General features: G+C 38.3%; 1 protein-coding gene across 2 annotated transcripts in view; it reads left to right on the forward strand.

The window, feature by feature from the left end:
• Nucleotides 1–1,023: 1,023 nt before the first annotated feature.
• The window catches only part of CTDSPL2 (CTD (carboxy-terminal domain, RNA polymerase II, polypeptide A) small phosphatase like 2), a 79,254-nt gene continuing 64,682 nt past the window's right edge, over nucleotides 1,024–15,595 (forward strand). The window contains exon 1 of one of the 2 annotated variants that reach the window (XM_012649437.1): nucleotides 1,024–1,414. The gene's annotated coding sequence lies outside the window, so the exon portion shown is untranslated. The remainder of the gene's footprint in view (nucleotides 1,415–15,595) is intronic. The other variant, XM_012649438.1, reaches the window with a different exon arrangement.

Raw genomic sequence — 15,595 nt, forward strand, 5'->3', positions numbered from 1 at the left:
CCCTTATCCCCCAAATCCTCTTTCCCTGGCGCACAGAACTACTTCCCCAACGCTCAATACAATTTCATCTTTGGACTTTTTCGTTTCTTGTTTCCTTTATCTAGACACTCTTCCCTTATGTCTCACTTAGATGTCATCTTATGAAAGCCATCTCAGACCCCCTCACCAGCACCCTCATGTCCTCCAATGCCTGTCATTCCACTCCTTGTAGTCACTTTATCACATCGTATTTAAATTGTTTACTTCTGTGACCACTTCAATAGACTGTGAAGTTTGGGAGACAGTTTCCAAGTCTGCCTTGTTCACTGTTGTATCCCTTGCATCTAGTATTTTTTCAATGAATATTTCTTGATCGAATGGTGAAAGTTGCTTAGCGTTTTAGTTAAAAGATAATGCTCTTCCAACCACTAGGACTGGTCGCTCTGGATTGATACATTTTCACTTTGTGGAGCTGACTGTCTTTTGACCTAAGCTTGCAGGTGGGAGCCCATTTGTCTGAAAGATCCGAGTTCTCAACCTGCAGAACTACCTCCGACACCGCGTGGAATCGAAGGGTGTGAATTTGTAGGACCGATCCAAGAGCGACTGCTATGCCCTCTAGGCAGTGAGCTGGAAAGAGGACCTTCAGGAGCCACTGAGATCCCAGGAAAGGATTGAGTGATGCCCCCGGCATCGGCCAGCCTTCTCCACAAACCACCTCCTCCAGCGCGCCAAGCCGTTAGTCCCACCCCGTCCCCTCGGCTCCACCCATCTGGCTCGCCCATATTGCTAAACCTAAGCAGCCAGGAAGTGCGACGCGTTCCTAAGTCCCGCCTCCGGGGCGAGGGCGTGCTCCCCCTCCCAGCTCGGCCTAAGCAGTTCCGTTAGCAGCGGGAGGAAAAACCGTCCTTCGGGTCCCCGCCTCTCCACTCCTAACGCTTCACTCCCTACTCCCCCTGCGACCACTACACAGCCAGCTACGGAGGCCCCTAAAGTACAAATATCCCCCTAGGCCCTTGCGTATCCTGTTAGGTTTTGTCCTTTCTTACTTCATGCGGTCCTACGGCCCTGTGTTCTATTTTTGTCAGGAATTCAAACTCGGGAGTTTCTTCCGGCGTAAGGAACTTCAACGGTGTTCACGGAAGTAAAAGTGTTTTTTTGTTGTTGTTGCCTCTGTGTCTGCCCGCATTCCTTCCCTCCCACTTCGCGGAATTGTGGCGGGAGGGGGAGGAGGAAGGCAGGGCGCCTGCGCGGAGAGGCCGCTTTCCATCCGGGTCCCTGCCCGTGCGGTGCAGCAGGTCGGTAGGCGGGAAATGGCGACTGGCTGAAGGAGCTGGTTCTGTTGCTGCTGCGGGGTAAGCGGGAAAGACACCACACATTGCGCAGTCGGGACCATCGCCGGAGCCTGAGGACACTTCTCTGTCGTCACAGTTAGGTAATCCTCTTCGTCCAGACGTTGCTGCTGCTCCCAATTTTAGTCCTTCTCCTCTTCCAGGGCCGTCTGCCGGGATCTCCTCCCCTTCTCAACCCGGTCCTCCAGCGGCTCCAGCGCCTTGGTAGGCATGTACTATTGGCGCCTCGTACGTCCACTGTGTGGAGCCGCTCTTCTCTGGACTTTCCCCTGGGAACCAAAGGGGAGCTCACTTCCCGCCAGCTTCAGCTCTTAGGCTGCGGCCTGCGTTGTGATTTCTGGGGTTAGATTTCACTTTGCTACCCACCCCCACTCTGATCTCACGTTCCTAGTCCCCAACCCTGTGGTCCCTCTGGGTACTTAAGTTAGAAGATCAGCTTTTCTAACCTTCTTGGCTCACTTGATGTATTTGGTATTTCATTCTTTCTAGTAGGGTTCTTCCAGGGGGGCGTTGCTCTATCTCAGTTTTTATAAACACCTTTTGAGAATCTGGGAGAAGGGATTTCACTAAGTTCTGTTTATCTTTGGTAGCGTTAAAATGTCGAGTTGACATTGTTACTTTTTCAAATCAAGAGTGGTAGTAAAGAACAGCCCATGTGGAAGGCCTCCGGTTTCCATAGTGGTCAGTTAAGAGTGAATCTTATTATCCATAATATTCTCTGCTTTCTTTGGATATTAAGTGCCTGTATGGGTGTTTACTTTTTCATTCTTGACCAGAATTATGTGGTAAATAATTGCATAAGTAAATCGTATTTATTTACTTCTCACCCTAGTGGTGGCTGGATGTGTGAGTGATGTTAAGCACTTTAGAGTACCTCAGGGAAGCCTAAAGAGATACTGCTCGTAAACTTCCCTGAGATCCTGAAGTGAAAAGTACTTAGTAGATGTTCCTCCGAGGCAGGGATTTATCTTTCTAATGCTAGTAAAGCAGTACCAAGATTACTGTCTAACGTGGGTATACAAATTAGTGACTTGGAATGATAGATTTATCTGCGTAATTTTCAGATTGTAGATTGCTTTATATTCCATCTCCCCGATCTTTGCCAAGTTGTAAATTTTTCTTGGTGATCCAGCTGTTACCCTTATAAAAGCAAGATTATGGCAAATTAAAGCTAGTTTTTTTTCTTTTCTTTTCTTTTCTTTTTTTTTCAACATGAAGATCAGTTGTCCATAAAGAGAATTAATGAGGCTGTTGGTATTTTTCAGAATTTGTTCTTCAGTTGTGTTGAATTTGGGGCCTTTGTAGTTGTCTTTTTTCCAGTGACCAAATTAAAATGTTAAAAAGTGGTGCATATCAGTTGATATTTGTAACTCAAAAGCTTTCAGCTTTGTAGGTCCAACTTAGAAAACTTCACTGCTGTTAGTATGATATTAGGATTAAATTTCAGAAGTAAACAGGAACACACAGACATCACTATAATAGTCCTCATTTGGTAGACTTTGCCCAAGGTCATAAAGAAAGTCAAAGCAAAATGTAGCTCTTTTGTGAAGCAGTCTTTTAGGATTTAGTTGAACCTCATATTTCTTTTCTAGGACCAGTAGAGGTGGGAAGTGGAGGTACAGGTACTTTAACTAGTGCTTAGTCAATTTGTTTTTTTTTTTGAAACAGAGTCTTGCTGTGTTGCCTGGGCTAGAGTACCCTGGCGTCAGGCTAGCTCACAGCAGCCTCAAACTCCTGGGCTCAAGCAATCCTTCTGCCTCAGCTTCCCGAGTAGCTGGGACTACAGGCATGCGCCACCATGCCCGGCTAATTTTTTCTATATATTTTTAGTTGTCCAGCTAATTTCTTTCTATTTTTAGTAGAGACAGGGTCTTACTCTTGCTCAGGCTGGTCTTGAACTCCTGACCTTGAGCGATCCTCCCACCTGGGCCTCCCTGAGTGCTAGGATTACAGGCATGAGCCACCATGCCCGGCCTCAATTTGTTTAAAAAATGGGGCCAAATATATGACTTAAAGGGATCTAAAATGTTGATGTGGCATAGGCTTTGTATTTTAATGACCTTTTCAGATATTTTATAGCATTACTGTTTTTAATAAAATTTGGTTTGCAGTTAGCTGAATGAGCATTGTAGACTATGTTTTCAAGAGTTCTCCCCAATTTTCTAATACTACATTCATTCAGTACCTGCACTCTTTCTTAAATTTTTATTTTTTCTCAGATCTTGCAGGGAAGAATCAAAACTTAAAAGCAACAGCTTTAGGTGGTATGGCCTTTAACCCTTGTAGATGTGTAGCTATATAGAAAATGGAATCCTATTTGGGAGGTTTTATTTTTCCCAAACACATTTAGTTGATTTCAAGTTTGTGATTTCCGGTCAAGTGGTTTCTTCATGAGATTATTATGTAACAGAATCCATCTAATGCAGGTTAAACTTGGTCCTGTTGTTCAGAAAGAATGTACTAGATTTGTAACTGTAGAATTAATTGTCAATTGAGTAAAATGGTATTAATTTATCTCAGTCATAGGAGACTATTCTTTGGATTAATGAGATAAATAAAGTGGATTGCCAGAATTTGAAAAAAAGCAATATCTAATTATATTTGTAATTTATCAAGTTGTTGTGAAAACATAAAGTAGAAAAAACACTCTAAGTCACAAATATCAAGTGTGCTGAGAGGACTTCATGTATGGTGTGCTCTAAGTAATTTTTCTTGGTAGGTTAAGAAGTACCTGACTATTTTAACTGAATTGGCTACAGGGGGTTATTTGCTCTACTTTGAGGATGAAGAGATTTAACAGACATGAAACTGTACAATTGCAGCTTTAGTTTCCACTTACTTGACATTTGCCATAAAGCATGTATCTAGTGGTTATATGACTACATTAATTTTTAATTTAAATTGTATTAAATTGTAATTGGCCCTACATTACAAATATGTAGACTAGGTAGTTGACTGTATGGTATAATTTGAGAATTGCCAATACCTAACTTTATTTGTATCTCTCCAGTGTTTTATGCAATTCTTTCTAAAATATCCTGTTTTAAATCACAAGTTCTCTGGAAGAGAAACTTTAAACTATTGTCTTTTATTGGCAATATTAGCACAGATTAGCTATCAAATAGACTTACTGATACCATACAAAGGTGAGGGTTTAGAGAAAAGGGAATATAGAGTTAAATTTCTATGTACTGACTGTGATCAGGAGAGGTGTAGAATATAAGATCGTTGTCTAGGGAAGACTGGCATGGTGAGAGTAGAATAATAGTGAGAAACTTGGGCCTTTTGGGGGTCCTTTGGGAACCGGGCAGTAAGGAATGGTAAGACTAAGTGTGGCCCCAAAAAGAATTGTAAGACCTTAAGGACAATTATGTTAGCATAAGGTCACAATAGGCCATTTGACTGTAATAGGGACCCCATATTTTATTGTATCCATAGCCTCCTGTATTAGATTGAAGAAAAGAGACTATGTCTAGGTTTTCCTTTCTTTTTGAGACAGAGTCTTGTTCTGTCACTCTGGCTAGAGTGCAGTGGTGTCATCGTAGCTCATTGCAACCTCAAACTCCTGGGCCCAAGCAATCCTCCTGCCTCAGCCTCCTGAGGTAGCGGGGGCTACAGGCATGCACCATGACACCTGACTAATTTTTCTATTTTGTGTGGAGACAGGGACTTGCTCTTGCTCAGGCTGGTCTTGAACTCCTGACCTCAAGAGATCCTCCTGTCCCAGCCTCCCAGAATGCTAGGATTTCAGGTGTGAGCCACTGCACCCAGCCTTTTTTTTGGCAGGGGGGAGGGGGGGGAATAATCTCTTTTGGGCTACAGTGTAGTGGTATCATCACAGCTCACTGCAACTTCAAACTCCTTGGCTCAAGTGATCCTCTTGCCTCAGTCTCCTGAGTAGCTGGGATTACAGGCTCATTCCACCACACCCATATAATTTTTCTAGTTTTTTCTAGAGACAGGGATCTCACTATGTAGTTCTGGCTGGTCCTGAATTCCTGGCCTCAAGCGATCCTTCCTCATTGGCTTCCGAAAGTGCTAGGATTTCAGGCGTGAGCCACCGTCCCCAACCTAGATTAAACACAAATCATGAATTGGCAGCATCCTTGGGGTTCTAGCAATCAGGTCTTCTTATCTTCCTTTTTTCCTTTCTTTCTTTTCTTTCTTTCTCTGAGGCAGGTTCTTGTCTTGTTACCTGGGCTAGAGTGCAGTGGCATCATTATAGCTCACCTGCAACCTCAAACTCCCAAGCTCAAACCATCCTCCTGCCTCAGTCTCCCCAGTAGCTGAGACTACAGGTACATGCCACCACACCTGGCCGATTTTTCTGTTTTTTGTAGAGAATGGGATCTTGCTGTGTTGCTCAGGCTGGTCTCGAACTCCTGGCCTCAAGCAATCCTCTAGCCTTGGCCTTACAAAGTGCTGGGATTATAGGGGCGAACCACCATGCCTGGCTGCAGTCAGGCTTTCATAATAGATATATTAATTTTTTGGACAAGGAAATGTGTTTACTGCTTTGGTTAAAGAAACCTAAAACTACTAGCAGAAGGCACTTGAATGGTTCAGAAACAATTTGGATTAAGATTTAGTAATAGCAGTTTGTATAGTTTAGGAAGAATATTTTCTTCCTTTGGATGAAAACTTATATATTGAGAAATTGGGAACAAAAAAAGCAGAGAAGTTGCTAAAAATAAATAAGAGTATAAATAACTTGCTATTTTAAGTATCTCATGTTGACCAGTTAAAGTAATCTTTAACTAGGAAATTTTCAAAGTATGTTTTATTAAAAGAAGTATATATTATTTCGTATTTTAAGTATCTCATGTTGACCAGTTAAAGTAATCTTTAACTAGGGAATTTTCAAAGTATGTTTTATTAAAAGAAGTATATATTATTTCGTAAGGAAAAATATCCAGAACACATAAATATCTTTTTAGTTGAGAGGAAACTAATTATTTGCTTTAGTTTCGTCCTGGTACTCCCCAAATATGTATGAGTTGGAAATGATAGCCTCTCACTAACCTTGCAAGTACCTGCTTTAGTATATTTTGTTAAATTAATTATATAATCCTTTAACTTTCTGATGTACAGATAAAATATATTTGAAAAATATTGACAATCATATTGCACACCATCATGCATTCCCCCTATTGGGATATGCCTTTTAATTATTTTTTTTTAGTAGTAGCAAACAAGAGGATGTTTCTGTTAGAGAATTATGATTATACCTGATCTTCGTCTAGTAGTTTAAGTAAAAATTCACTCTCTGTAAACTTTGTCTTCTATGTCCCATATTTATCTCAATCATAATGATTAGTTTTTCCTTGGTAGGTAGTGATAAGAATGGTGGAAAATTGTGTCAGATACTGAATTTATTCTGGGCAAAGGCCATGATGTTTTACCTTATCATTTTAAAGATTTTTAGTTAACTGTTTTTCTTCATTGTCAACATCTCATTGATTCTTTTCTTACTATCAAATTAATGTGTTCTGAGGGTTTCAGATTTCTTTAGACCTGAGAGTAAGTTTAATGTAAAACTAATTTACTTTAAATAGAAGGTTTTTTTTTTTTTTTTTTCTGAAAAGGGTATAAATAAGTATAGTAATTGCATCTTTCCCCATCCCCAGTTTTGGAGGGAACTATTTAAATAAAAAGTATTCTTAGGAAAATTCTGCCAAAATTAAGTTGATGTTTTTTTAATCTTTACAATTTCTCTGTTAATGTGTCCAGTAAGTACATTGAAACTTATATGTATGTAGGTGAGCCCAGCAAATGAAAACAAAATATGTTGGCACATTCCATAGATAGGATAGATAATATGGTGAGAAATGATAGCCTCGGAGTGTCAAAGTTCCTGCGAGCTTGTTGAGAAAAAGGATGAACTGTGGTACTTACTTCTTATGAATTCATAACCTATATTCTTGCTAAAATAACATTTTGTTTTTAAAGTTTTATTGGTATGAATTTTCTTACATGTGATGGAATTCTCTTTTTATAAGATGTAACAATCTGCAAATTGTTCTATTAAAGCTTAGGTTAAAGAAATACAAATACTTTATTCTGTCTATAACAAATATGAGTTTTGCCCTAATATTTCTGCTAAGGACATGCAAGGTTTTAAATTGGGGTGCTAGTAGTAGCATTTAAAAACATATATCTGGGCTGGGTGTGGTAGCTCATGCCTGTAATCCTAGCACTCTGGGAGGCCAAGGTGGGAGGATCCCTTGAGCTGAGGAGTTAGAGACCAGCCTGAGCAAGAGTGAGACCCCGTCTCTACTAAAAATAGAAAAACTAGCTGGGCGTTGTGGTGTCCACCTGTAGTGCCAGCTATTTGGGAGGCTGAGGCAGTAGGATCGCTTGAGCCCAAGAGTTTGAGGTTGCTGTGAGCTAGGCTGACGCCACGGCACTCTACTCAGGTCAACAGAGTCAGACTCTGTCTCAAAAAAAAAAAAATAAATAAATATAAAAACATATATTTGAATGATCTCCCTGTCTTAGAGTTGGTGCTTTACATAATGCTCCTCTACTTATTCCTTCTGCCCTAGTTGACTTTTGATTTTGATTTTTTTTTTTTTTAGGTGACAGAAATCTCTTCCTGAAGTCATTCATTGAAGGTTTAGGAAAGTAGTGGAGAGTAAAAGTGGACAGTTGAAATACCTGAAGGTGTTGATTTCAGATTAGTTGGGCTAGAAATATAGACTAAATAGAAGTAGATGCTGCCCCTTTTGAAAATGTCATTTGATGTCAACTGAGGCAATGACTTTTAGCTTTTTCTTTCATGGACATAAGTTAATATAAATTTAGTAATCACACCATTTGTAAGGTAGAGTATAAATTAACAGACGGGTAGAATTTTAGAGCTAAAGGAGACCAATGAGGTCACTAGTCCAATAACATCTGTGTTTTATTAATGATGAATCATTCTGAAGACTTTTTAACATGTAGTAAATGTCTTAATTAGGGTGCTACAGGATGAGTTGTATATAATAGGAAGATGAAGACAGCTCTGATTAATTAATGGCTCATTTCCCATTTTTGACAGCATATTTTAATTTTTTTACAGTAAAATTTACATGTAGTGAAATGCACAGATCTGATGTTCAATAACTTGCTTTTGAGGAAATGAAATGCTAGAATGATTGCATGACTTTAGTAATGATCGATTCAGGACTGGAATCTGGCTTCCTTCCTCCCGGTCTGGAGGTAATTCCTCTAGTAACTCCTTTAGGAGCCTATTCCAGAACCTTGCATGCATGTATTATTCTTTTTTTTTTTTTTTTTTTGAGACAGAGTCTCACTCTTTTGCCATGTATTATTCTTTATATAGCCAATATAATTAATACATACCTAAAATTTTATGGCAAACCTTGACTTTGTTGCCTTTAAAGTTTGATTTGTGATCTTTTTACAATTTTCATTATATTTATTATCCACTCTTTTTTCCTCTTAATGTGTGATATATCAGTACAGGTTGAGTATTCCTTATCTGAAATGCCTGGGACCAGAAGTGTTTCAGATTTCAGATTTTTTTAAATTTTGGAATATTTGCATATAGATAATGAGATATCTTGGAGATAAGACCCAAGTCTGAATACAAAATTGATTTATATTTCATATATACCTTATATACATAATTTTATACAATATTTTAAATAATTTTGTGCTTGAAAATGTTTTGACCGACCTGTCAAATGAAGTCAGATATGGAATTTTCCACTTGTGGTGTCATGTTGGTGCTCAAAATTTTGGATTTTGGGACATTTCGGATTTCAGATTTTCAGATTAGGGATGCCCAACCTGTATACCACTTCACTCTTTCAGCAGACATACTTGTTTGAAAGAGGACACATTAGTTCTAGGTGCTATAATTTCTTAAGGATTCTTCAAATACAATATGCTATTTTTCTTCATGTGTTTAGGCAGAGATTTGTGCACTCAAGACTCTTACAATCAAGTGCGATTAAAGAGAAAGGTTATTTTAATATGATTTGTTAAGAGCTAAGGTAGAGATAATCACAAGGTTTACACAGATTTGGGTATGGAATTGGTTACTTATTGGAGTACATGATACCTAGACTGAGTTTTAAACAATGAAAATAAGAATTAGTTGAAAGAATGTTGGAGGTAAAGGGAAGAGCAGAAGCATGTATAGAGAGCACAGTGTGGGCAGGAGACTATTATTACTGCAGTGCAAAGAACGAGGCAGCAAATAACAATGGAAAAATACTGGGGAGTAGATCTTGTGGGTTTTATATACAATGCTGGAGAGTTTAGTCTTTATTTGAAGGCAGTTCATGGGAAACCTGGTGAGAATAGGCAGATTTGTGTACTATGGAGGATGGATTTAAAGGGGACAAGACTAAGAAATATTGTAGAGGTAAAATTATTAGGATTTGGTGATTGGCTCTAGTGGGTAAGGGAGAGGAATAATGACTAGGGTGTTTAGGATGGCTTCAAGTTTTTGGCTTGGTTAATTAGGTAGATGGTAGTAGCATTGCCTGTGATGAAGAATGTAGTAGGAGAAATATAGTAGGAAGGGCAGGTTTTTGTATGGGGGTGGCATGGGAAAAATGAATTCAGTTTTGGGTAAGTTGAATTTGAGGTGCCAAGTAAAAGTGTTGAGATGGTGGTTGGATGTGAGTCTGAAATTTAGAAGTAGTAGTCTAGAGAAACTAGCAGAATTAATGTAGTTTATAATGAACATTGGAAGATGCTCTTTCTCCATCTCCAAACATTCCCTTCTCCTAATCCTTTTACCTGGGCTGCAGGTAAGTAGAAACGAAACTTTGCCTAGTTTTGGATTGCTCGACAATCAGCTTTTTAAATTCCTGAAATGATATGTGATTCAAATGTTGAAAAAGTCATGGATTCTTACCCTTAAAATGTTTTGCCCCCTTTGCTGTGTTTGTTTTGTGACATAATCTACTTAAATTGTATTGTTTTCATTCATTAGTAGATTTAGTTCCTAAGTGTGCTTATTTCCAAATCTTTACTTGTTTTATTCTGTTTTTTAGTGATACAAATTGAGTATCCCTTATCTGAAATGCTTGTACGAGAAGTGGATTTGGGATTTTTTTTAGATTTGGAAATATTTGCATTATACTGGTTGAGCATTTCCTTTGAATGTCATGTCCTTGCTCAAAAAATTTCTGGATTCTGTAGCATTTCGGATTTCAAATTTTCAGATGAGGGATACTCAACGTGTAATAGAAAGGAATTTCTCTAGTAACGGAGCTCTAAAGAACTGAGAGGATGGGTTAAATTTTATAATAACATAAATAGTAGGATTAACCAAGGTGAGGTTGTATATGTATGTTTAAACTCTTTGCTTTATATTTTAAATTTAAGTAATAAAGTTAGATTCTTGCTGATGTTATGTAGGCAACCTCTAACCTGTACTAGGCCCAATTAATGTGTATTGTCTGTTTGGTTTTATTTTCAGGGTAATGTTGGCCTTATAAAATGAATTGGGAAGTATTCCCATCTCTGCTCTTTACTGGAAGAGTTTATGTAGATTTGGTATTGTTTCTTTTTAGATACTTGATAGGATTCTCAGTGAAGCCATATGGGGCATATGGGCCTGGAGTTTTCTGTGTTGGAGGTTTTTACTACAGTTTAATTTTTTTAAAATAGGTACGGGTTAATCAGGTTATCTATTGTGTGAGCTTTGGTGGTTCATATTTTTTGAGAAATTTGACCATTTTGTCAGAATTGTTGAGTGTATGGGTACAGAGTTGTTTGGTAATATTCCATAATCTATAGAATGTGTAGTGATATCCACTTTTCTTTCCCAATATTGGTAATTTTTGTCTTCGTTTGTTCTCAGTCCTGCTAGAGGTTTACCAATTTACTGATCTTTGTAAAAAATTCGGCCGGGCGCGGTGGCTCGCGCCTGTAATCCTAGCACTCTGGGAGGCCGAGGCGGATGGATCGCTCAAGGTCAGGAGTTCGAGACCAGCCTGAACAAGAGCGAGACCCCGTCTCTACTAAAAAAATATATATATATATATATATATTATATATATATATAGAAAAAATTAGCCGGGCATGGTGGCACATGCCTGTAGTCCCAGCTACTCGGGAGGCTGAGGCAGGAGGATTGCTTGAGCCCAGGAGGTGGAGGTTGCTGTGAGCTAGTCTGATGCCACGGCACTCTAGCCTGGGCACCAGAGCCAGACTCTGTCTCAAAAAAAAAAAATTCAACTTTTGGTTTCATTGATTTTTTTGTTTTTGTTTTTAACTTCATTGATTCCTGTTTCTATTGAATGTTTTGTCTTTTCACAGTGATTTGTAACTTCTTTTTTTGTGTCTTGCAATATTTTACTGAATGCTGGATGTTGTGAAAGTAAAGACTGAGTCAATAGTATTTACACCTGGCAAATTGCATTCCTGGACTTTAGTATAAGGGATTGAGTCAGTCTATCAGGAGTTAAGCTAAATTTCTGTTTTGCTGTTGCAAAGGGTACTTTAAGTGCACTATTGGCTTCAAATTTCTTTTGTGTTACTTTGTGCTTAGGCTGGGAGTCGGGAAGATGTTTCTCAATTTTCCTGATCAGCTCTAAGCTTCTGGCTTTCCTTGTGCTTCTTGACCCTCTCTAAGAAGTAGACTATCTTTGTGTTAATTGGTACTTGTTAGCCTGGTGGTGGAATCGGGAACATCTTGTTGTCTTGGTCCAGTCTCAATCTTGGATAGGCCCTGTGTGCCTGAGCACAAGTAGGACTCTCAGTGATCTTACTCCTCTAACCCAAACTGCATCTTGTATCTTTGCAGGTCTTGTTTGGAAAAAGCATTTCTCTGCTCCTGCCTCAGTGGTAGATCTCTAATGTCCTGGTCCAAGACTGTTTCCTACCTGTCCCCTCTTGGTGGAGGGTTATTTCTTTCACCCTTCCCCCATCCTTCACTTTTGCCCTGACTGGGTCACTGGGCTTGCCGTTCCTCCCCCAGTGCCTTCAAACTTTTGTTCCTTAGGGGAAAAGGATCTGGTTGGGGCTTTGTATTTTTCCCACTGTAGAGACTACTTCTTCCACCAGCCCTGCAATACCGAGGAAGGCTCTCTCCAGTTCGATGTTCCCATATTGTGTGAACCTGGTGGAGGTCTGGCAAAAAATCTTGCAAATAGGTTTGAAATTCTATTGAGTTTGTGGCTCCCAGGAATAATACACGCTCATGCTGATCCACACACTTTGCCTTTAGCTGTTTATTAACAATTTTAGATGAATTCTTTTTACCTGCTTTTATGGAACCATTGTTTTTCCCTTGCTCTACCACAGGTGAGCCAGTGCTTGCAGCCTGTTTCTCCTAGGAAGTGCTTGTCTTTTCTTGGATTTGAGACTTGTTGCCTTGAGTCTTTAGCTCTCTGATGGTTCAAGAAAGGTTTAATTTTGTAGTTTATTCAGTTTTTTTCTTGTTGTTAGGCTGGTGGTGGCATTCTTCCCAGCTTTCTTTAGCCTGGGCAGATCTCAATTAATTTATGAGAATGGATCTCTAGGCAAAACTCCAATGGGTCATGGAAGTGCTCTCCTCTTTTCTGGGACTGTAGTTTGTAATTCTTTGACTTCTTTGCCCTCAGGTTGCCTTCTCCTTGGTTTAGACCAAAAGAAAGGGTTCAAATTGGCTAGATTAATAGTGGAGAGAGAATAATACTCCAACTGGCCCTAGATTGCTTTTTCTTCTTCCCTAAACACTGTGGTTCCCCCAAAACTGTCTTGTGGTCAGCTCCTCCTCTACAATTTTTGTCTTCTTTATTCCAGTCTCTTTCTCCCAACCCTGCTTATCCTCTCATTCTATTTCCTGTTATGAAGTGCCCAGAAAAGCTAGATATATTGTGGATTTTTAAATGCAGAATTAAGACTAAATATTTCAGTACTCTGTGTACCTGACAATTTGCCCTTTTTTTTGGCCTACAGATATTTTATCATTTTTTAAAAAGGAGTAATTATTAAGAAGGTGGGGTAGAAGGGCAAATTTTACTTGCCCCCTTTTCCTGTCCTTTTCTTTTGTTCCTATTATATTCTACCCCTTGTTCACAATACTTTGTTAGAAAAAAATGGAAGAGATTTTGTTTTCCCATTCCAGAGTCCTCAGCTTTCGTTGTATTAGAAACCTTTGGGTTAAATGAAGATCTTTAGTTTTTTTTTTTAATATGATAAAATATACATAACATAAAATTTGACATTTTAACCATTTTTAAGTATACAGTTCAGTGGCATTAGGTATATTCACCTTGTTTTGTAACTGCCATCCATTTTCAGAACTTTTCATCTTCTCAAACTGAAACTACATATTCATTAAATAGTCATCAAGGTTCATCTGTATTATATGTCAGAATTACCTCCCTTTTTAAGGCTGAATACTATTTAATCGTATGTGTGTAACAGATTATTTCATTCATTCATCCATTGATAGACACTTAGGTTGTTTCCATCTTTTAGCTATTGTGAATAATGCTGCTGTCAATGTAAGAGTACTGTTTGAGTTCCTACTTTCAATTCTTTTGGGTGTTTACCTAGAAGTAGAATTGCTGGATCATATGGTAATTCTGCATTAATTTTTTGAGGAACTGTCATACCATTTTCCACAGCAGCTACACTATTATACATTCTCACCAGCAATGCACAAGGATTCCAATTTCTCCATATTCTCGCCAGCACTTCTTATTTTGTTCTTCCTTTTTTTTGATAATAATCATCCTAGTGAGTATGAAGTTGTATCTCATTGTGGTTTTAATTTGCATTTCCCTAATGATTAGTGATGTGTCAGGTGTGTTTTCATGTGATTATTTTCAATTTGTATATCCTCTTTGGAGAAATGCTGTTCAAGTCCTTTGTCCATTTTAGAATCTGGTTTTTTATTTCTGATTGTAGAAGTTCTTTATGTATTCTGGATATCAACTCCTTATAAAGTGTATGATTTACAAATATTTTCTCCCATTCCATGGGGGACCTTATCCCTCTATTGATAGAGTCCTTTGATACATAAAAGTTTTTAATTTTGATGTCCTGTTTGTCCATTTTTTCTTTTGTTGTTGCCTGTGCTTATGGTGTCATATCCAAGAAACCATTGCCAAATTTTATAAGCTGTTTTTCTATATTTTCTTCTAAGAGTTTTCTAGTTTTAGCTCTTGCATTTAGATCTTTGTTCCATTTTGAGTTAATTTTGTATATAGTCTAAGGTAAGTGTCCCACTTCATTTTTTTTTTTCTTTTTGCATTTAGATATCCATTTTTCCCAGAACCAGATATCTATATCTTTAATAGGGGTACAGATAGGCCTGGTGTTGAGATATGGAATGTACTTTTTCATATTATTTGTATAGTGGGTTAAGTTCTAGATTTTTATATTCAGTTATGTTATGGGTTAACTGCCATAGACGCCGCCCTGGAATGCCTGCCCTTATTTGTAACATTGTTTCTATAAGAAGTTTAATTTTGAGCTCCTAGCAGCCAATTAGTAAACACAGCTTTTACAAGTTAACCTTATTTTGAGGTTTTTGCACAGCCAGAGATTCTGCAGAAAAATCATCCATTCATTCCAATGGACTATTTAGGCAAAAAGCAGAAGTAAAAAAACGTTAATTTTTGCTAACCTTTTAATTAGTTAAAATGTTCTGTTGGTGATAAATATACTATTTTTACATTGTAGCTTAATTTTGAAATTATCCAGAAATTGTTACTTAAAGCACTTCTGCCATCTTCTCTACCTCCATTTTCTGTCTTGTAAAATGGAAATAATAGGCTACTTTATGTGGTTCAACCATTTTATGTAGTTTAAAAGATTGTAGCACTTACAACAGTGCTTTGCACATAACACTTAATAAATGACATCTGTTTGTTAAAATGACTTTAACCTTTTCTGTGTTTGGATAAATGTAATTAAAATAGATACTTGATTTTAGAGCTTCTCTTTTCTTTCTTTTTTTTTTGGAAAAGAATAAGTTGAACATTGGTTTTCTGAAGTCAGTAGATAGGAAACTATACTACAAAGCGTAGCTGGGCGTGGTGGCCTGTGCCTGTAGTTGCAGCTGCTGCTCAGGAGGCTGAGGTGGAAGCATTGCTTGAACCCAGCAGTTTAAGGCTGCAGTGAGCTGTGATTGCAGCACTTCACTCTGGGCAACAGAATGAGACCCTATCACCCCACCCCACCCCACCCCACCTCAAAAAAAGAAATACAAGAAAACCAACATAATGCTTTTTATACAGTACTTTGTGGTTGGGTTATGTTTCTGTATTCAGGTAAGCATGACATTTAAGCCTTTATTTTTTATG

The sequence above is a fragment of the Propithecus coquereli genome, unplaced genomic scaffold, assembly GCF_000956105.1.
Source record: "Propithecus coquereli isolate 6110/MARCELLA unplaced genomic scaffold, Pcoq_1.0 Scaffold3, whole genome shotgun sequence".
NCBI lineage: Eukaryota > Metazoa > Chordata > Mammalia > Primates > Indriidae > Propithecus > Propithecus coquereli.